At 38.8% G+C, this 26,425-nt stretch overlaps 1 protein-coding gene across 2 annotated transcripts in view; it reads left to right on the top strand.

Moving 5' to 3' along the window:
- LOC135709973 (netrin-B-like) overlaps nt 1-26,425 on the top strand; it is a 186,252-nt gene that overhangs the window by 74,206 nt on the left and 85,621 nt on the right. The window lies entirely within an intron of this gene.

Here is a 26,425-nt window from a genome sequence, read left to right on the forward strand (position 1 = left end):
GAAATTTTTATAGAAATCTGTAAAATTTTACCGAAATCTCAACAGTTGAACGTTCGGTAAACAGTTTCGTAAATTTTCTGTAATTTTTCACAAATATCTGTGAATTTTTAACAGATATCTGTAAATAATTACAGGAAAACTGTAAAAAAAATTACCTAACGTTCAGCTGTTGAGATTTCGGTAAAATTTTACAGAAATCTGTAAAATAATCTTAGTGTTTGCTCTGAACGGCTACATTCGTGTGTAGAGCAAAAACACTGTTTAAAAACAAGGGTAGAGCTGCTGAAATCCGAGGATGGCTGTCTACGGAAGAACTCGTTGATTCGGGAGTGCAAGAAGAAGCGTTTCTTCGGGAGTTTCAATTGCTGAAGTCACGGATGGATAACGAATCGAGTCATTGCCCGAGCAGGAGAAAATAACTAATGAATACCTAATTCTGATCTGACACCAACATTTTGGTATTGACCAGCATGACATAAGAGGTCATGCCAAAGAATAATGTCCAAAGAATAATACCAAAAAATTACATGGAAAATACTTTGTAAAAACCAAAAATTTATATTTGGATTCCATAAAAATACATGGGTGGTATTGTTTTGGTATTGCATTATCATAATTTGGCATTGGACTTGTATTGTGGGAACATTTTGTTGGCATTATTTTTTGGTATTTTATCTCTTATGTCAGGCTCATCCATACCAATTAAAGGTATCGAGATATTCGTTCCTGCTCGGATGATGAGCAAAACGAGTCCGCTGTACAAACTTTCGCTGCTCATCAATCAATTGGAAGTCATTCGAATAGGCAGTCGTATTGGGGCTGCTCCATTCGACCCATACGAAGCTAAGCACCCCATTTCTTACCGAAAATCCATCCGAAAACACTCCTGTTTACTGACAACCAATGTCTGTTTTTATCAGTCATCCGCAAGGAGTAGCGCTTCTACCCAGTGTAGATGAATTGTGTTTGTTTTAAACATCTTCGCTGTCACGTACGAGCGAAATGAACAATTCAGTTCATTATACACCAACGAATACGCCTTTGTTGATATTCACCAGTGCTTGATTATCCAACCCAAAATTGTCAAAATCAGAAGCGATCCTCAAAAGCAAAATATTCAAATTCATTTTGGGCAAAATGATGATTTTGAATATCGTCGACTCCAGAGCCTTAAGCCTTGATATTATCACAGACAAACAGACGTAACACTTCATTGTGTATCTTCGTTCACGCATTTAACGGTTGATTTGAATATTATAAGTTCCGCGAACTACTCGCCGCAGCGCTGGCATCGGATCACTTTGACGTTTCTATACATTCTATAGAACTTATATGCAATATTGTTTTCGAGTTGGCGAGCAAGCTTGTTTTCCGCGAGAAGCCCGAGAGATGTCGTTACTGAGGTCCTATGTTTTGAGATACTATGTTTGCAAGAAAAACTATTTCTAAGTGTTACGTCTGTTTGTCTGTGATATTATCATCACTTCAGCAAGAGGTATCAATTTTTCATCGATCGGTGCGTAAAAACCAACATGACACGTTCTTCACCGCTATTATAGTGTAAAATGAAAATAATCATTTTGCATTTGATCCTCAAAATCATCCCAACCAAGATGAAATCGTAGCGGCGCCGGTTGTGTAGTGGTAAGCCTGGTTGCCCATTACCCCAAAGGGCCTGGCTTCAATCCCAGTCTGTGCCGCCGGGATTTTCTGAGGCATAACATCTCTGATCACGCCTTCCTTCCGAAGGGAAGTTAAGCCGTTGGTCCCCGGTTCATGAGTTGATGGGTCGATAGGTAGGGTCCAGGTGTGGGAGCTGCCTCCCTGGCGTTGGTAGCATTGGTGCTCAGCTCGGAAAACAAGATCGACGGAAAACAAATCAAGGAAAAAAAAAGAGGAAGTCGAATATTAATATTGACAACATTTAATGTTGACTTTGACACTCAGAGGTTGCCTTGATCAAAATAATGTTATTATGCCAAAATTCAAATTCTTGCAGGTATTTGGGCTGTGTTACATTTGGTGAATTTTCAATTACATTTGACACTTCGAAAATAAATAAAAATGTTCGAAAATCCCTCTGTTGTTGATCATCTGATTTTCGAGAAGGTGTTTGTCAAAATTGATTCCTGGTCTGTCCGAAATAAGTCTGGTACAATAGCAGGTTTATTTGAAATGTTTCCATCTTTCAAATTTTAGCGAAATTTCACCAAATGGAACACAACCTTGGTCTATTTGTTAAGGTTGTCTTTATTTTCAGCAAAGTTGAATGTAGAAGAAATGATTTTTATCAGAACTGCTGACAGCTACCATCGACGTCTGCTTGACGCCAACAACGAGATGGTATTCAATGACATGATACAGCGGTTCATGTCGAATGTCTACGATGTAAGAACTTCAAAGCGGTTCCTGTAATTCCTCGCATAACAGCATTACCTATGGCACGGTTGACTCCCTTCTTGAATCTGTTCACGTACATTGGGATCAACTACTTTGGGCCGGTTATGATCAAGGTCGGACGAAATCAAATCAAGCGCTGGGTGGCCTTATTCGCCTGCCTGAGCATCAGGGCAGTGGTGGTAGTAGATCCAGGCGAGTAAGAGAGGTGCCACAGTCGGAAGAAGTGTTAGTTTGTTTACTTAAATGAACCATGCCCATTTTGCTATGGCATGTTTGCTATAAGAAATGCTCCTCGTGTTTATTAGCGAATTTCACATCAAAGATTGATTAATTGCGTAGGAAATCAGTTTGGCACGGCATTTGTGACCAGCATACACCTTCCGGTCGTATGAAACAGGTCACAAACTGTCCAAATCCGCAGATAAAAAATTTTGTTTTGAATTTCTGTATAGCAAAATAGTGAACTTTTCGTGAACATTAACGGCAAAGAACTCACCAACACTGGGAGATCGTGAGTTCCTGCCCACCTGTCATCTCCCATCTCGGTAGTAGATGACTCCATCAGGAACCACTGGCTTAAAGAAACGATCATCAAAGTGTATACTGCATCTGTGTAATTCAACAGCCGCAACAATTATATTAACCTTGAACCTTGAAAAACTAGTGCACTGTTTCAGCGAGAATTGCTGCCTGTGTTATTCTTCACTGTGGGATCAACCTTCATTTTTATAAGCTTTTCGGTACGACAAGATTAAAAGAAACGTTGGCCTGCCCAACCTTTCTAAACTCACTTTTTAAATGGCTTTATCTATGTTCGATGAACTTGTTTCAAGCTGGATTTTGTTTATTTCTCATTCAATCTGAGCTAAAATTCATAGAGATGAATAAAATTGGACTAGAATGATATCTTTGCTGAGATCCAGAGACCACGTCCGTCCCGTGGGCCGCATGTTGGGCAGCGCTGGTCTAGTATACTCAAATCCGAGGACTTTTTAACACTGCAAGATTAGCACAACTTGCATAACTAGCCATAATGATGACTCAAAAGTGACTCAATATAGCTAAGTATGCCCGATAAGGCGTAAAGTCAAGCACTAATTGTTCATCTTAAATAAGAAACTATCTGCCGACCAAATCAACACCGCTCAGTGTTAAATGTCTCTGAGAGTCATAAATCTATCTATCTCTAAGACTAATGCTTAGGTCACTCGCATTAGTCAATGCGTCACAAAATGAATATACCTACTGAGACTACTAAGTTCATCAAGCAGTTGAAAAATGAAAAAAAAATCTTCTCAAGCAATTGCTCAAAAGGGGCTTGAAAATTGCCGACTGATTTATTGACTAGGGTAATTAGCCTTGCACTCTAAGATGAACTTGAAACATGCTGCGGTTCATTATATAACACTAATGGTAACGTGTAAGGAGTGCAAACATGTTTTTTTTTTTGTTATTGAGGTTCGGATGATAGGAAATTATACTTTGGTTGATCATCAAAATAAACATAAAATCTTTTTCGAGTAATTTTGTGCTATAAACAATTGATACAAAAAATGCACCACAAAAATAATACCACGAACCGAAAGTCTCATTAAATACCCCAACAAATCATCGCAGCCAAAATAAATCGCGCCATTCGCTGTTAATTTATCTTCGGTCATTAATTTTCATTCCCACGTTCCAAGACGAGGCATAAAGTTTTCCGCCGGAAAAGGCATTTAGCTCAAATACACGGTTTCCACAGGAAGCGACCTAATACCTACCTGCACAAACAGCAGTGGTTCATTTTCATAATTTTCCTCATTTTTCTCCCCCATTTGAATAATATCCGCCCACGTCCGATTTTTGCTCCAGTCAATGGAATTTTCGTCTGGCGATAAATATACCCAGGCGAATGAGTTTCCTCAACAAGGACGGTAGTTTTTCCCCTATTTTGCTTTTTTTCCAGGATGTATTTCGATTTGCGGAGGATTGTGATTTCCTTCCAGGATACATCACACCGATAGAGGAGCAAAAAAAAACTACCATACTACCGACAAAAGGATGCGTAGGGCCAAAGCTGACGAAATTTCTAGTTGATTTGCTAAATCCGATCACATAACGACAGTCACCAGTACGATGGAAATGAAAAATGGAAAAATGGAAGAAGAGGGAGTTGAATTGGAATGACGATGTGCTGTCGCATTCAATCACCGAAAAATGGGGTAGAATTTTTCTCTACCGTGAGCAATGCAAAAATCACAAAACGGCACCGTACGAGGAAAAAACTTGGTATTGTTTGGTGTTTCGTGAATAATGTGCTTTCACCGACCGAAGGTTTGAGTGGAATGAACGATCAATTTTCAGTGTGTCACTTGAAATTCAGTGATGGATAAATGGAAACACAATGAGGCAAAGTCAGTACACACTTTATAACGAGTTAGATATTAATTCTGATATGGGTTTATGACTACTGGCAGTGTTTAAAATTGGAATGTTTAGAAAAAAAGACATCAAATACATAAATTCATAAGAATAAAAACAGAAAAGCAGTAATTTCTTAATTTTCATTTAAGACACAATTGTATTTTTTACTTTTCCTTTGAAAGATTTTTTTATTTAAGAAAAAACTGTATATGTATTTGTACTAGTCTACGTTGGCTGACGAAATAAATAAATATCAAAAGACTCAGAAATTATATGCTTTCTTAAACAAACACTAAACATCCCAGGCAATATTTCAAATTGTATTAAGGTTTTTACTCATTTTTAAATTCTAAATCATTTGTGATGATATGATAAAACCCAAATTGTTACTTGAGATGTACTCGTTACTACCCACACGAACCAAGACCCAACGAAGAGAAGGAAGTGTTTCTACGCTCAACTTAGCTAACAAACTTATTCCAGAACCTAACGGTATCAAAATAAACAAGAGGGTTCCAACTTTTTTCGACTACAAAAATCAAGATACATGGTATTGTTGATGATGGCTGCCCTCAACAGGACGTGAAAATCATCATCGTTGACAGGAACGCTCAGGTAGGACGGGAGGCAATGTTCAGATCAGCCTGTAAAGCTCTATTTAAAGAAAATCTGGACGCACGGTTTAATACACCACCACGCCCCTGGTGGTTGTAACAAAAGACATTTGACAGTTATTTGTTGATGTTTCATTGACGAAGAAATTGGTGAAAAGTTTTTCTCGATTGATCGACGCATCCCGAAATTAAGGATCATGGAACTTGAGAAAAGAAAATTAATTGTGCACAAACATCTAGAGAACCCTTCGTGGTCTGCCTCAAAAATAGCAAAAGTGTTAAAATTCCCAAAGTCAACGGTGAGTCTTGAAATCAAACGTTACAAGGATACTCTGAGTGTGGATAGAGCACAGCGCATCTATCATAAAAGTGGCACTAGGGACAAAGAGCTGAGGAGAAAGGTGTTGAGGTACGTGAAAAGCAACCCAGGTGTCTCCATACGTGATTTGGCAAAGAAATACGATTCCACATCCTTTTAAGAGAACCATATAAGTCTTTTTGTGCCAGTTAACATCCGAATCGCTCCCTGAAACAAAATTTAGTGGCCAAAAAGGAATTATGAATAACTTATGAATATCTTTTTTTTTTTACTATATATTAAATCCATTATGTCGCTCAAATTAAATATGGCGCCAAAAACTATACACATGCCAAATGAAAGCTCTATCGTTTCCGCATCGAAAGATATGGAAATCTATTTTTTGAAAATATTTTCAGGGGAATTTTTTAAGACTTATTTTTTTTTGTCCTCAGTTCGGGACAAAAACTACTGCGACCAGTAATTTGATCTATTGTAGTATATCCCGTGTCCTTAATTTAGTGCATGTCGTATTACTTTATCACTATTGAGAAATGATGAAGTATTCGGTTTTGATACAGTTGTCATTCTTGCCTTCATCGCAAGGAATCGATTCTAATTGAAAGGTCCCGCTATTTGTACCCTTCGGAGTATTTGGAACACCCTCCAAAGGCGCGCCATTTTGTCAGTCAAAATTGGATTCCTTAGCAACAAAATTAAAGAATGACACCGATACACCCAACCGGGAGATGTAAGATTCTCTTACAATTATGTGGGATTCATCATCAGAGGATGTTAGTGGAGACCGCATGAACCGAGGATGCGATATACCTAGCTGCGGTCCAATGCAAGAAAATTGGAGACCGAAAAATGTAGAGTGTATTAGTGAGTTAAATTAGTTATATCGAAAAAAATTGAAAACAGACTGCCGGCTGGACTCGAACCACGAACGTTGCGATTATCAGACCTGTGCTTTCTCCACTGCTCTCTACATGCTACTGAATATGGAGAGCCTAAAAGCAAACATGAAGCGCTCATTTTCTCGCATACTCGACTTCGTATGATTTTTCTGCTGGAGAGATTCGAGGCAAGTGTTCGCCTCTTTGTCAGTCAAAATTGGATTCCTTAGCAACAAAATTAAAGAATGACACCGATAGTGACCATGCATCAGAACCCTAGTCTTAACCACTTCAAACTAGGGAACAACAAATAGAAGATTAGGAATCACATAGACATTCCTTGTTTCAAGATCATCCTCGGTCCAGGCAACCCGAGGACTTATCACTATCAACAAGGCTTAAAAAGTAACAAGGACTAAGATGTGTTCCTTTGATTACTGAAAAATCCTGTTCCCCTAGTTTGAAGTAGTCAAGACTAGGAATCGGTGGTAGATCTTACATCCCGTAACGTACCACGAAAAGGTGATCTACCCACGTTACGGGACTTATTTAATTAAATCATCTAAACATTTAAGAAGCTCGAAAAACTAGTGGGCTGGTTTCAGCGAGAATTCTTCAAATTCCAAGACACATTATTTTGAAAAACAATCGACTTTTTCAGTTTGGATCCCGAATGCAGATATCATGAAATCTCATCATCCTGGAACTCTAGCAGATATAATAAATTCGTTATAGAACTGTAATAAATTTCGAAATTTCAAGAAGGGTTTCACATAGTCCAAGCTTGAATTAAATGGTTTTATCAAATATTTGGTGATATGGCTAAATTCCAAAATGGAATACTGAACTACCTAGTAATGGTAGAATCCCAGATTTTCAACATATTGGTCCGAGGTTCACGATTCCTCCAGACGTGCCGTTTGCAACATGCGTTTGCTGCATGTTCCCAGAACGCAAGCCAGTCTACCAGCACTGCTAAAGCTTTGAGGCAACGCACGTTTCTTCCCAGATACACACATAGCACATAGACGAACTACGTGACTACCAGGAAGTCATCGAAAGGAATGAAGTGCAAACCGTCGTGTCCTATTGGCAAACAGTATCTTATTTTAACGGTCTGTTGACTTCACGAGATGCTAGTCCTCGCCCGGAGAACGGATATTTCGCATTCTCCGAAAATAGAGGCAAACACAGAACAACCAACCGACAGACAATCAGTATCTCGGCATTCCGACGACATCGTTCGACAACTTGGTTCATTATTTGATAGATTTGTTCAGGAAAGATAAACTATTTTCGTTTTCCCGAGTATGCAACGTCGTCGTTCTACAACGGAGTTTTGTTGGTTTTGCTACTTTGCTACACTACATTTATTCGATTGTAATTCCAGACGACCGCGGTTGATTGAAAACGTGGGCGGAATGCCTGATTGGTGTGTCCTTTCCGGAGGACGTAATGCTTGCAAGGTCTTTCGTTCCATTTTTCTTTTCGCCTGGTACAGCTGTTCCGTTCAACAACAGGAAGGAACTGCTCCTGTCATCAAATTTTGACAGACTAATCAATGACTCATGAATAAATAAGACGGCTCACGTTCGATTAATTTCGATGATGGCGTTGTTCTGGCTCTCAATCACAACGCCCTCGCATTCACGCAATGTCGATATTGAGTTATAAATAATAAACAATGTCGTATGGTGTCGTTAGGTTATCCTATCACGGGAAGTCGACTAAATTTCCTCTAGAATAAAAATAAAAATGTCATTCGTGATGGAAAATAAATCAGTTCAAAAGGTATGACATATAACATAAAATATGTTAAATACTGTAAAAGATTAACCAATAGTGTGACTTACTATTTTAAAAACGGAACGATTCACATTTCCAGGCAAATGGATGTTAAAGTTCAGTAGGTAGCATACAACATAAATTCAAATTGTCCTTGCGCCATTAATGTTTAGCGCTGTTCCGGATCAAACGTATAAAGGATACCATGCATGCCAGCCGGGTTTCCTCATATATCACGACAGGATCTACTAACAGTGAGCTGCATTATGCAATGAACGGTTATTGATTTCAACCTGTTGACAGATAGTGAGATTCCGAGGTCATGCCGGGATTTATATGTGAGTGACAAAAATGACGTCTCGTCGCACGCGGCAAGGCGCTTAATGGTCCCGCAAAATGACTTTCTGATGCTAACGAGGCTGCTCTTGGTCTGGCTATAATGTGCTGTCGGTATGGGGTGGAAACCTGTTATTTGCCTTTTGCTGCTGGCTGGTGACACATGTTTCATCATCATGAGCAGCAATGCAGTTGGAGTTGGAAAAACGAAACGATTTTGATGGATGTCGTACGAAACATCGACTTGGGGTGATGTTAAATGTAACTGTCATCAAAGCGTTTAGTGACCCATATATGTACACCAAGATGTAATTAGTACCATGTAAATCTATGGAGGAAACCTGAAACCTCTTCGCAAAAGTTTCAAGAAATTAGTCTCAATTTTTTTATCTTGCATTGAAATTTTCCTTAGAAATCCTTTTGCATTCATTTCGGAATTCAATTGTAATGCTCCGTTGGAATTCTTTTTAGTATTCCTTCAAAGGTACCCTCAAAATTCTATACCCTTGAAATTATCTCCGAGATTCCCTTGGATTTATTTACAGAATTCCCTTTGAATTCTTCTACAAATATATTTGGAATATTTTTCAGCATTCCCCTAGAACTCTTCTTAGAAATAATTTCGAAAACTCCAAGAAATTATATTAAACTCCCATCAAAATTCCCTTGAAAACTTCTACAAGTACCCTGAGCATCTCCAGCCAACGTAAAATACTTGCATCCTGAGCGGATGCTTGCGTTCGTCTTGACCTGGACCCTGTCTATTTGCTTGATTTCTTTGTCCTCCGCCATAAGCCCTTGGATCTGTATTTGCTGCCATGTCGTATCGGTTTCCAATCCAGAGATTGCATGCACATTGCGTTTTCGCTCCTTTGTTGTACGTTTCCGTACGTAGCGTTCTCGAATTTCTGCTGATATCGGTTTCTAATGACATTGAAGGCAATGCTCAGCATTTGAGATTCAACGCTTGATGCAGACCTGTAGCTTTCGAGTATTTTCTACGTCTTGTAGTTTTATAACAGAACAGATCATACTGAAAATTCAGATTTTGGTTCGATAACGACAACTCTAAAAGGCAAAAGCCGTTGTGATTTGTGCACCTATGTCGCTCTTGGTCCCGTCGTCTGACGTAATCTGGCTGCCAAATGCTTGTGATTTTTAAAAAGGAAATATAGGCTTTGAAAAATCTTAGAAATCGGATTCAAAACAAACTGTTTTGACAACCTATGCCTAGATGATTTCTAGCAACACTGCCAATGCCATCAAGATAGGCGCTGCTCAATTGGCTCTGGCTTTTACAGTTCGTTTGGCTCAAAACCAGCCAGTCCGCTCCTCTCTTATACTAGACCCTGTTCTACAAAATGAATTATTCGTCACGACTTCGAAGGAATTCTCGAACTTTTCCCTTAATATGACCCATCAAGCGGCGTACAATCACAGTGGGGAATCTCCATACAAGAAGGTGGCCAAAAAAATTTTCGTACTTTTTATGCATTTTTGTCTTGATTGTATGGGTATGAATTGTTAGCTTTTTTGAAGTCATGTAATATCTTAAGGTCTGCAAAATGTCCTCAATTTGAGATCTAGATGTCCTCTTGAATCAATGTGGTTTGACTCGTAAATTTTCGATGTATTTGACATGCCATCAGGTCCCTACTAATAATGTTTAACGCAATATGCATCTTAGGGGCCATGCAGAAACCACGAAGTCAATTTAGGGGGGAACGAAAGACCACGATCCAAACAAATTTTCAGAAATTTTTATGGAAGTTTGACCACGTTGTGGGGCTAGAGATTCAAAATCATAAAAAATGGACCACATGGTTTCTGGACAGCCCCGTAGAGTATCAGTGATCAAATATTAATTGCTTCCAAACTATTCTGGAGTTATGGTCATTGAGTAAGGTTAAATTATGTCGTAAACAATGTCCCGAAGATCTTTATCAGTTCAAGAAGTTCTGGTTATATGTAAATCACAGAATGGTTTTCGGTGCCCTCCTCACTATTCTGGAGCAAAAAGATGATGGAACTTTACAAGTCAAGATCAAGGCCTTAAGCAATCACCCCTATTCTGTACATCGGGTTGACCTTCTGTCATTTGCGAGGCAATGAAAGTCACGCCTTGTGAGAAGACTCTACATTTGATTTGCATGGAGAGTCACCTCACAAAGTGACTTTTATTGTTTCGTTAGTGAAAGAGAGCCGATGCGATACGTTGAATTGGGGTAAATATCTTGACTATCTTTGAAAAAAGATCCCTCATATTTTTTATTGATTAAAGTCATTGTTTTAATGTTAAACAATCACAATCGAATTTTTGATAGTGTTCTGAAATTTTACGGAAGCATTCATCACTTTTGCAAAGCTTTCTTTTTTGTTAGTAAAGTGTTTGGTTAACAGTGCGAAAAAATAAAGTTTTAATTAATTGTTAGCCAGTGTTGGAAAAGTTCACCAATACTCACTATGAATCGCGAACTTTTCCCTTGGTGAACTTCGTGAAATAACGCTGTTGTTAGCTGTTATATTTATTCACGCATTTTCTACATTTGCATCTTTTAGGCATCGTCAATTTCATCAACGTCACTCAATAATTCTTCTTATGCTGTTTTCTCTGATGTTGTTTCTGTTGAAATGTTATTATTCTAAAATTAAAGAAATGTCTGTACAACTGCGGGATATTCATGAATTGAATTTTTATGTAATCGATTACTAAAATAAAGCGAACTTATGAAAGGATCAGAGGCATTCATGGCTCTTATGAAAACATCATGTGAATTTTCCACTCTTGATCTTTTCCTAGCATGATGGGTTCGACTTTTTAAAAGTGTTTGTGCTGGCATTCGGCAGCTTCTTCGGCTAGTATTCCAAGTGTTGCTGGAGAATGGTTCCATAGTATAGCGAGGGGGACGACACATCTAAATCTCAATTCTAAGTGCTCAACAAATTTCACACTAGCTTATCAATCTTCGAAAAATCTTCTTTAATTTCTCGCATCTACTTGCATCGTGCATCATCTTTTTGCAAGAAATCTTCAGAATCTTCATAAATCTTCTTTCTATCTACTCACTGTGCGCGCAGCTAACCACAGCAAAAAACAATTTTTCCTTCATCGTAGATAGAGTCGCCCCCCTCGTAGTATAGTGCATCTTCTTCTGGAATAAAACCTTTTTCAAGATTCTGAAATAAAAAAATCGATTAGCTTATTACGAAATAATAGTTTATAGTCATGTATTATACCTCTATACTGGTCATGATATTTGGAGTAGCTTTACATATTTTTACAGTTCTGCATGGAGGCTGTATCTGTAATGTAATTGAGAACTTTTCCATCTATCATACTCATCACGACATCAAAATCAATCAAAACATGCTTATTATAGAGTAAATCAATTTTTATAGGAACTAATTTATTTATTTTATACCATTTCCTTCTCTATACTTGTCTTTGTGTCGAGGAGTAATTGTTTAGATTCTTTAGATTCTTTAACAAACTCTAACATTATTGGTCTACAATATCTTATACTATCTGGTGTTAAATTACACCAAAAGATTTGTTTTTGATCATTACGGAAAAATAGTTGAATTGGAGTTGTTGCTACCGAAAATACATCGGAATCGTCTTGCTGATTTGCAGATGAGAACGTTTGATGATATTGTGAGTATCCAGTTGAGCCGTCCATGCCCCAACTACTCAGAAGCACTAAGTCTAAGTATTCAAGATCATTGTCATTGAGGTATCGTTGAATTTCTCAGTTAACCACTTTTAAAATTCTTTCCGCTGTATGCTGCATAAGCGATTGTAATTTAACATATAGAAAGGAAAATCAAAACCTTTATTATTGGTTTATTCAATATCAATGCATTATTACTCACTTGTATTTTTGTTGACGTTTCTTCAATGCACTCTACCGGAGGAGAGCAGATCGTTTTCATAGTTTGTATCACTTTTATAGGTAGGAAACCTCGCGGGGTTTTTTTGTGTGTCTGTTCGTACACATATTTGGTTATGTCACAATGGTCACAATCTAGAAAATACTCAAATGCTTCTTAAGCTGACATCATTTCTCGAGAATCTTCTAAAGTAACAAACATTTTGGCAGCATTTGTTCTTCAAAATGTGACCAATCACTTTAACAAGACTGGTTTCACGACGATTGTACGCAGTTCTTATTGCTACCAACAGCGCTTTTTCTATCGAATCCACTTTTGGATCGATCAATTCGTCGTTTATTTTCCGCCGTTTACTACGCTGGAGACATTCGGTTTTGCAAACCTTCGAGTTCATCATTTTCTCAGTGACGAAAACCTTTGTCTTCTGGCCACATCTACAAATTCCCTGGAAGATCATATGTTAGCGTGTGAATTTATCCGCAAAAACAAATTTCAATCTGCCAGGGACACCTCCTCGAGCCTTCGCGTTTGCTGTTCGAAGTCGGCCTTACATAGGTTTCATCATCCATAAGTATGCACCCATCGGACTTGATCAGCAGGTTGTCATACAGCTTTCGAGTACGGGTTCTAGCTACGGTATTCTGCTTGAGTGATCGATTTGGTTACCTGCTGGCACGGTTTGCCTGTAAGCCTTCGCGGTAGCTAATTCGCTGCACTATACTACGGGTGGCATCATACTTTTTACTCAAATCACGATTGGACATACCTGGGTTGCTTCTGATGGATCGCACGACCTTTCCATTGTCGTCAACGTTTCCCTGTACGTTTTGAGCACGTGCCATATGGTGTTTCCAGGAAAATTTAACACTTTAGCCAGCTTGGACGCGGACCACGATGGATGCTCCTGGTAACTGTGCACGATTTTTTCTACTATATTCTTGCATGGTTACAGTCTCCAAAACAACTGTACTGAAAAATACACTGTTCAATAACATTATTGTTGTTGTCAACAAACAGACGTTAAAAACGCTTACGTGCTGCAATATATTGAAAAATGTCAAAGACGTCAAAATAAAAAAATCAACATCCAAAATGACAGAATTTTAGCAAAAATGTGAATTAAGCAAAGTTTTATAGTTGAAGATGCTAATTTCAAATAACATACTAAAGTGGTAATTTTTATACGATAGATGAGAGGAGATGAAAGTATATATTTATTTAATTAAATCTTCAACATAATGTATCACAGATATTTTCTAGGCTAGGTGTCGAAGTAGACTTACTAATGTAAGTAGACTTACTAATGTTAAAATCATATACATCAAACGTTTCATTAAACACACGACAGCAAAAAGTCCATGGTTCGTTGAATCCATAGTTGGTCCGATGGGTAGGTTGCCACAGTAGCGTGTAACTACGTAGAACTCTTTGAGGAGCATTGATGTAGATTTGACTCACAAAAGAGTTGCAATCCACGTCACAGTTAAGCAATCCAAACACGAAGAGTCGCTGAAGTAGTTTCCTCCTTGCTGCCAACGTGTCCAGGTCAATCAGCCTGCACCGTTCTTCGTAAGGCGGCAAATTTACCGAATCGTTCCAGGGCAGAACACGTAAAGCGTATCTTACGAATATATAGTATAGAATTGATAGTTCCGTTTAGAGTACGGCAGTGTGAAAATTGCATGTAGGGGAAATGGCTCTAATGTTGGCCTATGGATCTAAGATTGGGCCCATCGCTAAAAATCTGTTATTTATCAATTTATCTAGATTAACGCGTCATTGGGACGGTACTAATGTATATTTTTGATCGCTATTGAAAATTTTGACGATTGCTGAATTTTATATATGGGCCAAAATTAGAGACATTAAGGCCGACATTACATCCATTTCCCCTAGATAGTAGACAGCGAGGTAGGACAACTTTTAGGAAGGTACAAATCGGTTTTATCATCTCTCTTTACTAAACTCCCCCTTTGGAGAGGGATGGTGAGGAGTGTCCCTCCAGTTGTTATTTGAAGGAAGGCATCCAGTCGTAGGTTTGGAAATTGCAGCTATTGTTACCCCTACCACGGTATGTGCTCCTGTCATCGTCGACTTGACGATCTCGAGGGGAGTGCGGTAAAAATCGGTAGAACTGTTTCAAACACAATGTCGGTACTTGAGCGGTCGGCGATCATCTCTTTTTGCCAGTGGTGGCGGGGGGGGGGGGTACACCCCTCACCATCCTTCTCAAAAGGGGAGTTTGGTAATAAGATATGATAAAACCGATTTGTACCTTCCTAAAAGTTGTCCTAGCTCGCTGTCTACTATCTATATGCAATTTTCATAATGCCGTACTCTAAACGGAACTATCAATTCTATATTTTCATCTCTACTCATCTATCGTATAAAAATTACCACTTTAGTCTGTTATTTGAAATTAGCAACTTCAACTATGTAAATCGTTGACTTCACACAGAAGTAATACTTAAACATATAGTCAAAGTTTTATGCAAATCGGAGAAGGTCGTGTTTTTCAAATTCGTTATTTGGCGTGGAACTGCACCGTATAAAAAATTAAAAAAAAATTCATGTAAATTTCTGTGATATATTATAGCACACAGATTAATGACGCTAGATTTGGCGTAATTTTACACAATATTTCATATTAATGTAAGCGCAAAAATCTACAATATTGTATACAAGCTTGTAATCAATTTCGATATTTATAGTATGCCTACTATCCCTCAAAATTAAACGAGAGGAGATTTAATGCGACAGTTAAAATTCAGATTTTTTCTATGTGGTTTATATGATCGCAACCGGAACATTTATTTTCTACCTCAAAATGAATCATGTTTCAATACGAACAAAATCTTAACTCATTGCACATACACCGTTGGAAAAATTCTTGTAAATTTCTGCTGCACACGTTATTAACACTACATGTGTACATTTGTAAATTTACACGATTTTTTATGTAAATGTAAACGTAATTTCGCATAAATCAGGAGTGTTCGGAAAATCATTCTCAAATCACATGATTGGACCTCCGTCAGAGAATAAACTTGCCTACAAATCTGGCAAACAAATCTCATGCATTTTCACGCACTCACAGTCACAACGCCAAAAATCATTCCAGCTTAAAACTCATAAAAACCGCTGAAACGTCAATTGATAGCATGCATATGAATGTTGTGTTAGTTTTCCATGCACTGATGCAAAACCAACTGTAATATCAATAAAAGACGCCAAAATATAAAGCAATGAATCTTTGTACCTGAAAACTCGAGACAAGTCACGAATGACATAGGAGTGTTAAAATACACAAATAAAAAATCCGAATTTTAATTATGACTTGTATTTGCAACGATGGGTTTTTGTATACAATATTTGCAAAATTGCATGAAATGTCTCAGAACTTTACATGCATTATAATTAGCTTGTATGATATGTCAAGCTCCTTTTATGAGCATCATATTGAACAGAAATTAACACTACTTTTTCGAACTGTGTAGTCACTAAAAATAAAAATTCATTTGTCAAGTAAAACACATGCCTGGATCCTGGATAATTTTTATAGGAAAACCCCTTCATTTCAACCATCTACCACAGAAAAGAAAAATACTCTTACTGACAGTTTTATAACTCGATTATTACTTCTACTTCTCCACTCCCAATTCAACGCGTCGTCGTCATCGTATGGAGGAGTTTTACATTTCCTCGCCTTAATCCGCCTCTCGGTTTTATTTCCTACCACTACAGGCACTGTCTGTTATGTTAAGACATCTTGAAAGAACTGCCTTGAGTTGCCAGAATCCAGGCCAAAACGTCATGATATATACACCCATACGGTGAGTAGAATCCTCAGCAAGACAGCCAGCGTGTAGTCCTCCGAGTCCTACAATTACTCGCTACTGGGCAAGAGTACAATTTCACCACTGCTGTACCATCCAGCATCCAGCCTAGCAGTCTAACTTACCCATCTATTGAGATGGGGATTTTCAGAGCAACAGTCTTGTTATCCTTTTATCCCCTTTGTTTATCCTCTTTTTCCATTGCACGGAAAAAAGCGGAATGCCCAAACGCTCTCCTATTCCGCTTCTACTGCTTCACTGTTGTTACATGCGTTTGTCTGTCGGCACAAATAGTAGGGTTGGCGGCTCACTGCTTCCTATTCTTTCCGTCCTGCTCTGCTCCGGTCGTCCCCAGTGGGGATGAGATTCTTCCTGTTCCGTGAAAGCGGATTTTTCCACTGCTGCCGAGCTGAAAGTACCAGTCCATACATCAGGAGGTCAATCTCTTTAAATTGTTGGATTTATGGCTCCTCGTTAGGTCGATGTCTTCTGGAAGGGAGAAACTTCTCCATAATAGGGTGATGAATGTCATGTGGGATTGGCTTGAGGAGGGTGTGAGAAAGAGGTTCACCTCATATTAATAATACTGAGTAACAAGAACTGAAGAGGTAATCGGGAAGAGAAGTCAACCTATTTAATGTTAAGGACATAAAACAAAAGCAATGTGATAAACTTTTTCTTAAAGCAAGATTGGGTTTTCCCAATCACTCTGGAAACGAAACACAGAAATAGGAAAAATGCTACATAAACAATTCTATTATATTCCCAAGGGATCATATCATCGGTTGACTGATAAGAAATCCGTACGTATACAAAGGATGGTTCTTCAGGAGAGCAAAGCTCAATTTTGGATTCTTAACCACATGAAAACAAACTAAAAAAAGGACAGATTCGATAACTATACCAAGAAACATGAGATGAAATCTTTTTACTGAAAATTAAAGGAAACAAAGAAAATGGGTCCATCCTTGAGTCGGTATATTTGCTTTGTTTCAATGTACTTTGTTATTAAGTTAGATATATTAACATCTCCATTGAACTTTTTCTTTTATTTAAAATCATTTGAATGAACTCTATAATTAGAACATGAAACTTTCCAACCATTTCCAATAACGCTATCGGCTGTTTGTACAATACGCAATCCGCTGTCAGAGATTAAACTGAACCATACGTTGCGTTCGGATATCAAAGATAAAGCAGCAATAATCTGTGGACTGGTTCACCCCTCTGAAATTAAACATTGGCAAACATGGCTACACGCACGGCCGAATGATCCAAATAAATCGTTCATTTCGTTCCGATGTCAAACAAGTGGCGATTGTGGTGGTGGTGGTGCTGGTGAAAAACACCCCATCCGAAACGTGATAGGCTCTCCCAATCTGGGCCTGTTCGGAACAGCTAAAGTAAACAATTAAAATTCAATAATTGCGAATTGCCCGCGGAGCTAATAAAGGCCAAATTCCCAAGAGAAATCGCCCCCGATGTCAGTGAAAGGTTCATATGGAAGATGTGTCAGCGATATATTAAAATATACAGGCCAGCTGATGAAATTTAATTTTGAATCGGTCCGCAACAGGATGAAATTGGTAAAGGGTGCATTGATGGGGTGGAAGTGACAAACAGACATTACACTGTGATTATGTTTAAACATCGTCCACAAAACACTATCGGCATCTGTTGACTATTCACACTTCACATAGATGTACGGTATTTTGCGAAAACCCATTAATGGGTAAAAAATATCCATTTCCGCTAAAAGTGACCTACCTCATTTAACTGTAAACTATGGTTTACTCATTAATAGGTAAATGGGAGATCTGTCAATTGCCATAACGAATGTATTCAAACGTCAAACTTCATAAGCTACAAACTAATACAAATTTAAACCAACTGTTAAATCAGTGCACGATTAACAGTGCGCAGAGATATATGCCTGTTTATCTGTGCTGCGGAACTGCCAAAAAATTTAAACATGGTAGGTACTGATTAGCCAATATTCACGAATTAATGGTATAGGGCAAAATGGTGTAAAATGCACCGGCGGGGTAATACGCGCCACCATGATTTAACCGTTGTGTGAATGCGATTCTAAATAAATTCTAAATTTACCATTTTTGTTCCCAAAAATAATTATAAAAACAAAAGATTATATCAGTAATTCTCTATGCAAGATTTGTTCGATGGTTTGATAGAGTTTTCATAGGCTTAAATAAGATTATTCCCAACTCATGATCTATAAATCAATGCAGCAATTATCAGCTTCGTGATCTGTGAGAAAACAGAAAGATTTTCGATTACGGTACAATATGCACCGTAAAGGTCCTACACAAATAAACAAAAAAAAAACAAACAAACAACAAATAAAAAACAATATGCACCGTGTGGTTTGGTAACTCCTAGGGGCTGTCCATAAACTACGTAGACAGTTTAGGGGGGGGGGGGGGTTGACAATTATTCACGGCCCATACAAATTTTAATTTTTTTGTATGGACAATTGTCTACGCAGGGGGAGGGGGGGGGGTCAATAATCCCAAAAAACTGTCTACGTAGTTTATGAACAGGCCCCTAAAACAACCGTTTACATTTAAATTGCTGTTATTTTTTTATTTCGGTTATCGACTTTTAGTCAAATTAATTGTTTTATGGACAAGTTAGAAGTTACTAAGAAACAAAGCAAACATGATCGGAAGACACATGTGTATGAGAAAATTTGCGTAAAAATCTACGGCAACCGATGGGATTTGAACCAATAAATCCCATTGAGTACACGGGTTATGAATTACGTAAAGCAAGAGTTATATACAGGGGAAACCTTATAAAAGTATATTAAATACAGCCTAAAATTATACTTCCTTCAATAATAACAAAATATTACTACATAACTTTAAATATTAAGCATGACAACTACGAGGTGGCACACATCACTCCTGCCACACTGCAGTGGCACATTTTACCCAGTTAAAAATAAGAGAGAAGATTTTTTTAATCATTTCCTCGAAGATAAATGCATATTTTCAAATGATGCTTACAATACCATCAAGAAGATTCGTCAAACTTTAATCTCACAGCTGCTGATAGTATGATACCACCGATTTTTGAAGCGAAATAAAAAAAAAAGTTAGTGCCAGTTCGGTAAACCACTCAGAGACGTCTTATCAAAATTAATTTGGAGTTGTGACTAGAATATGGACTCTGGAGAATACGGGGTGGCCCACCGGAAGATCCGGAACATCCGTAAAAGTGGTCAATTCATGAAACTGATCCTAGAGCTCCACGGTTTTTTTCGAAACTGAATATGAATTCGGAGTTGTGACCAGAAAATAGATGCTGGGCACTACGGGATGGCTCATTAAAAGATCCGGATCCGTAAAAGTGGTCAATTCATGAAACCGATCCTAGAGCTCCGTGATTTTGTCGAAAGCACTCATAGGCGTCTTATCAGAATGAATTCAGAGTTTTTAATGGATTATGGGCTCTGGGAACTATGCAATGATCCTCTAGAAGATCCGGAACATCCGTAAAAGTGGTCAATTCACGAAACAGATTCTAGAGCTCCACGGTTTTTTTCTAAACCACTCATAGACGTCTTATCAGAATGAATTAAGATTTGTGACCAGCAAATGGACCCTGGGGCTATGCGAAGGTCCTCCGGAAGATCCGCAACATCCGTGAATCTGGTCAATAATTGAAACTGATCCTAGAGCTCTGCGGTTTCTTCGAAACGACTCATAGACGGCTTAGCACATTTAATTCACATTAGCATAGCATAGCATAGCATAGCATAGCATAGCATAAGCGATTGCACAAATCGTAGAGGGCTGTATAATGGTCAACCAATACATTTCGCAGAAAATATCGTGTGTTGCCGTGAAAAAAACACTTGGGACTAGTGGTTTTTCCCACACATTAAAATCTGCAAATCAAGCATCGCATTATACACCTGGCCACATCCTTACAATCGCAAGGGATAGGAAGGAAAATTAGTCCAACATCTACTTAAGAAGGTGCAGGGAACCCATACTACCTTCATAGATGTCTCGGGAGGGTACATTTGTGTTAGTAGGAAATGGAATATATTCGGCAATATAAAGTAAAGGTTATGTGAAAATGTAAACAAAATTAAATGAATACAAAAAGAAAGATCTCACCAATATTATCTGCTATAAGCCTGTCTTTCCATGCTGTCGAAGCTGATTCATGCATCATATTTGCCAATACTCTCCAGCATGCGTTTTGTTTTCACACCGAAGCATTGAGACCATTCATCACTCTTTCGCCTGCGTTACTGTATTGGAAGCAAACCGCAGGATTCACAGCAGAATGCGCAGACCCTTCAGTGCTTGGAGTACATCTGATCATCAACACCATCATAGAACGATTAGAAAACCCAACACCTCCGACGCAGGCATCGATCGCTTCACTATGCCCACTATGCCACACATTTCTGGTCCGGGAACACACGCGAAGAAAATAAAGCAAGTATGCAGATAGCGACATCTCTTCTGATTCTTGCAAACACGATGAATCACGTTTCCTTCTCGATTTGAAAACTTCCCAGAAAGCGAGAAAACCACCATAATCACACACGCATAACCGTTCGGGAGGCAGAGTGCCAGCGCTAATCAGTCAAATGCAACCGCAAACAATCAAAGCGAACGCACGCACAAAACAGAGAGCAAACTTAAAACTGAACCGTATCCGACGGGTTTACAAACTCGAATCATGACGTCAAACTTATAAATATGTACGAAAATCCACGCTTCACTTACAACGAATTAAATGTTGTGATTGAAGCTGACAAAGAGACTCATAAATGTTTGTTAATTGCGAAAATAATAAATTTAGGGTTTGGTCGGTGCTCGATAGTTCCCGCGATTATTTTTTTGCGATGCTTCAGATGTGGAGAATTTGGGCTCAAGAGCATGGATTGCAAAAATTGCGAACGGTGCTCTAGATGCAGCAAACAACATAACTCGTCTAAGTGTACGTCAACTGTATTGAAATGCGTTAATTGTTTAAAAGCTAATTTAGTAAGCTAAGGAGCGTAAATTAAATCTGGACGTCAACCACGCAGCATTTAGTTTTAATTGTTTGGTGTATAAAAAACTATATGATCAGCGAAAAAAGCAGCCTACATTTCAATAAATAGCAACCAAATTTCAGTAGTAATGTGTGTAAATTAGAGATTTTGCATTTGAATATTGTGAGGTTATCTACAAACTTCGTAGCATAACGTCCAAATTGTAGAAGCAAATCTTCCACATTTGGTAGCATTCTGGAATATAAAGCTGCTGCTTGTTTATCACATTCGAAGCACACTGGTGGTTTTGCAATTTATGTCAAAGAATCAGTTCAATTCAATCTTCGCCCCAACAAAGTTATTGATGGCAATTGTTTCTTAGGCATTACAGATGAAAGTGGCATAAAGTTGGGTAATTGTGGTGTTTTGTATCATTCTCCCAGTTCAAGTAATCAGCATTTTATTTAAGTTTTAGAGAACTGGCTCAAGACGTTTTTAGATTCTAGTAAATTAACCCGTAAAGTACGATGACGAATGAATTTTTTTTCAACAAACTCGTTCTCAGCAATGCCTCATCCGATTTTCATAAACTTGAATTTTTATTCAAGGAGAATAACTGAACTAACTTTTGCCGTAAGCACGACTCCCCTAGAACCCTCCTCGTTTTAGGGAGATGTAAATATGTCTGTGTTTTATCTTCACTTATACTTTTATCTTTATCTATACTTTTTTAACCAGTTTGACCAAATGTTTTCAATTTTCACGTGAATCGGTTGTCTGGTGCAGCAAATGATATCAGATAGATGAAATATGATTATTAAGACTGGGTTTAGATATTTCCATAACGTATGGCTACGATATTATCGGTTCCGGGAATCCCGGAAATCGATTCTGTAGGACATAGTAATATCTCAGGCAAAAGTATCTAGTGGCATGTCAAATCATGTCAAATAGGTAGAATCAAGTGCATGAAGATGATTTGTGATGATTTTTGCCAGTTTGGCATCGGTTCCGAAACGCGGATCTGTGAATTCCGGCGAACAGTTTGTTGGAATATAATTTCATTGAGGTTATGATATCATATCATGCTAAAATGACAAGCTATTATCACTGAAATCAGGTTGTAGTGTGATAATGATTGGAATGATTGGAATAGGTACACTGTCGCGTTTAATAAATATTCACAATCGACAAAGAAAACTTGATGAGAATATATTCAGATGTAAATTGATCATCATCAGGGTTATAGAATTTTTTGACATATTTGATGAAGCTTAGTAATTGTAAATTGCGGTCCATAACTTTTGATGGCATATTAGAACAGTCAGAACCAGTAATTGCTTCTAAGTTTAATGATTATTTCGTGGAGAGCGTTTCACTGACCAATCAATCTTACTGGTCGATGAATAGAACGAAATAAATAAAATTTGCTTTCCTTTAGGAAAAACGGCTGGAGTAGATAATGTGAATGCTAAAGTTATTCAAGATTGTTTTCGAGGGCGACCCCGGCGTAGTAGTTAACATCCATACCTCTCACGCCAAAGTCACGAGTTCAAATCTCACCCCCGGACAAGTCACAAATGACCCAAGACTGTTAAAATGCCTATAATAAAAAAATTGTTTTCATGTCATTCAGAGTCATTCAGCAGAGTGTGTCCTGCTGGACCTCTATACTCTGGGCACGTGCCGTAGATTTGGAAAGAATCTTTAGTTGTTCCTATACAAAAAGTTACTGGGATGATTAAAGCCGAAGAGTTTCATCCCATCGATATGTTGCACACACAGGAGAAAATTTTAGAACTTGGTGCTAAAGGCCAGCTGTTGAAGTATTTGAAAAGCAACCCTTTGTTGATACCAGAACTATCAGGATATCAGAAAGGGCATTCTTGTGAAATTGCGTTAAACTTAGTGTTAGTGTTTTGGATCTAAAACGCTTCAAAAACGATTTAACGATTTACCGATTTTAGTAAAGCGTTCAATAGAGTGGATATACCACTGTTGATGTTCAAGTTTTCCAAGTTAGGTTTTAATACAAAGCTATTGCAATGGATCGAGTCATACTAGTCAAGGAGAACGCAAAGAGTAAGATTTGAAGGAAAATTGTCGTCTGTCGTTCATGTAACATCTGGTGTGCCCCAAGGTTCGCATCTTGGTCTACTACTATTCATCTTATTTGTCAATGATATAGAATACATTTTGAAGCTGCTTCATGTTTCAATATATGCAGACGACAAGAAACTTTTCATGGACATATCTAAAGCTTCTAATCTGCAGCTATTTCAGCAAGAAGTTGACATTATTTACACTTGGTGTAAGAAGAATTTGTTAGAGGTTAACGTTAGTAAATGTAATTCTATATCGTTTACAAGAGATATATTGCAGAACCCTACGAAATTATAGAACTTAAGTCTTAATGTTAATATGTAGTCTACGATTTGATTGATTGACGAATAAATAAATAAATAAATAAATAAAGAACAAGAAAGCATGCCACAGTAAATGACACAATTTCCCTTGGTGAGAAAATAATTGAAAGGTGTAATCAAGTAAGGGACTTAGGCATTATTCTCGACTCTAAGTTGTCATTTGTTGATCACTACAATAACATTTTATATATTTTATGTTAGAAGAATTTCACATGATGAAATGAGTTCTCTTTTAAGTTGGCAAAACGTTTGGACAAGTAATTCTCTTTCATTATTCCATTTATTCCAAATGTTTCTTCGAGAGCGTGGTTCAAAGGTCTGGATGCAAGTCGGGGCTTCATTCGCGTGATGTCAACCACTACTCGCTAGACGCACATCTCTACAGAATAAACCTCGTTGACAGCAATATATGTAGGTGCAGAACCGGTTATGATGACATCGATCACGCAGTTTGGTATTGCCCGGGTAATGACGCCTCCAGAGCACGACTATTGGATACCCTAGTGGCCCGAGGTAGACAACTCTTCCATGAAGTAAGTGATGTATTGGGAGCCCGTAATCTTCTTTACAAGCAGGCGATCTACGAGATCCTTTATTTGTCTAATGTTAGAGTTTCTATACTTGGCCAATGAAACAAAAATAGGGGGTTTGCTTCGGCAATACCTTAACGTATTATCGTCAGCGGGGTAAACAACGTCCTTGAGGGCTCAATTTTGGTATGTGGATACATTGTGTTTGAGAGCATTCATTGGCCAAATTTAAATGCTCTAGGACTTTGTTTACCCCGTGACGATAATAGGTTAAGGTATTGCCGAAGCCAACATTTCCCCTATCGAGATTACAGTGTTTGCAGAATAAAGTAATGCGTTTGATTTTAAGATGTAATATATTCACTTTCTCAACTGTCAGTGAAGCAAATAATTGTGTATTTCACTAAAGTCTTCATTTATAAAGTAGTTAACGGTTTGTTGCCTCGATATTTGTGTGATCGGATTGAAAGAGAAAGGGATTTTTAGTGATACGACTTACCTTACCTTACCAATCAGACTAAGGCCTTGTTGTCCTCTGCTGTCCGAAGAAGTCGTCTCCACTCTACTCGATCCATGGCCACACTTCGCCAACCTCGTATTCTGCAAAGGGTCCGCAAGTCGCCTTCTACTTGGTCGATCCACCTTGCCCGCTGCGCGCCTCTTCTTCTTGTTCCTGTTGGGTCGCTTTCTAGAACCATTTTCACTGGGTCGTCGTGCGGCATTCTTACGACGTGCCCAGCCCACCGTAGTCGCCCAATTTTTGCATTGTGGACGATGGATGGTTCTCCCAGCAGCTGGTGCAATTCGTAGTTCATTCGCCTCCTCCACGTTTCGTCATCCATCTGCACTCCACCGTAGATGGTACGCAACACCTTTCGTTCGAAAACACCAAGGGCGCGTTGGTCCTCCACAAGCATAGTCCAGGTCTCGTGGCCGTAGAGCACGACCGGTCTAATCAGCGTCTTGTAGACAGTCAACTTCGTGCGGCGGCGAATTTTATTCGACCGGAGCGTCCTCCGGAGTCCAAAGTAGGCACGATTCCCTGCCATAATGCGTCTTTGAATTTCTCTGCTGGTATCATTTTTGGCGGTGAGCCCAAATACACGAACTCATCGACCGCCTCGATTTCGTCACCGTCAATCTGAACTCGGGGTGGGAGGCTAACATTGTCTTCCCTAGAACCTCTTCCTTTCATGTATTTTGTCTTTGATGCGTTGATGCCAAGTCCAATCCACCTAGCTTCAGCCTTCAGTCTGATGTACGTTTCCGCCATCGTCTCAAAGTTCCGTGCCATGATGTCAATGTCATCGGCGAAGCCAAGAAGCTGGATGGACTTCCTGAACATCGTGCCACTCGTGTCTATCCCAGCTCTTCTGATCACACCTTCTAACGCGATGTCGAATAGCAGACACGAAAGTCCATCACCTTGCCGTAACCCCCTTCGAGATTTAAAGGGACTCGAGAGTGTCCCCGATACTCGAACAACGCACATCACTCGATCCATCTTCACCTTGACCAATCGCGTCAGTTTATCCGGAAATCCGTACTCGTGCATAATCTGCCATAGCTGATGTCGATCGATTGTGTCGTATGCGGATATGAAGTCGATGATCAAATGATGTGTGGGCACGTTGTATTCGCGGCATTTCTGCAGAATCTGCCAAATTGCGAAAATTGGTCCGTGGTAGCGCGGGCACCCATGAATCCCGCCTGGTATTGCCCCACGAACTCTCTTGCAAATGGTGACAGGCGGCGGCATAGAATTTGGGAGAGTACCTTGTAGGCGGTGCTCAGCAGTGTGATCGCGCGGTAGTTGCAGCAATCCAACTTGTCGCCCTTTTTGTAGATTGGGCATATGACACCTTCCATCCACTCCTTCGGTAATATCTCCTCCTCTCAAATCCTGGCAATTACCCAGTGCAGCGCTCTAGCCAGTGCTTCACCACCGTATTTTAATAACTCACTTGGTAGTTGATCTACACCA

Source organism: Ochlerotatus camptorhynchus, unplaced genomic scaffold (genome assembly GCF_037179485.1).
Source record: "Ochlerotatus camptorhynchus isolate MF236.1 unplaced genomic scaffold, CSIRO-AGI_Acam_v1.1 ptg000369l, whole genome shotgun sequence".
NCBI lineage: Eukaryota > Metazoa > Arthropoda > Insecta > Diptera > Culicidae > Ochlerotatus > Ochlerotatus camptorhynchus.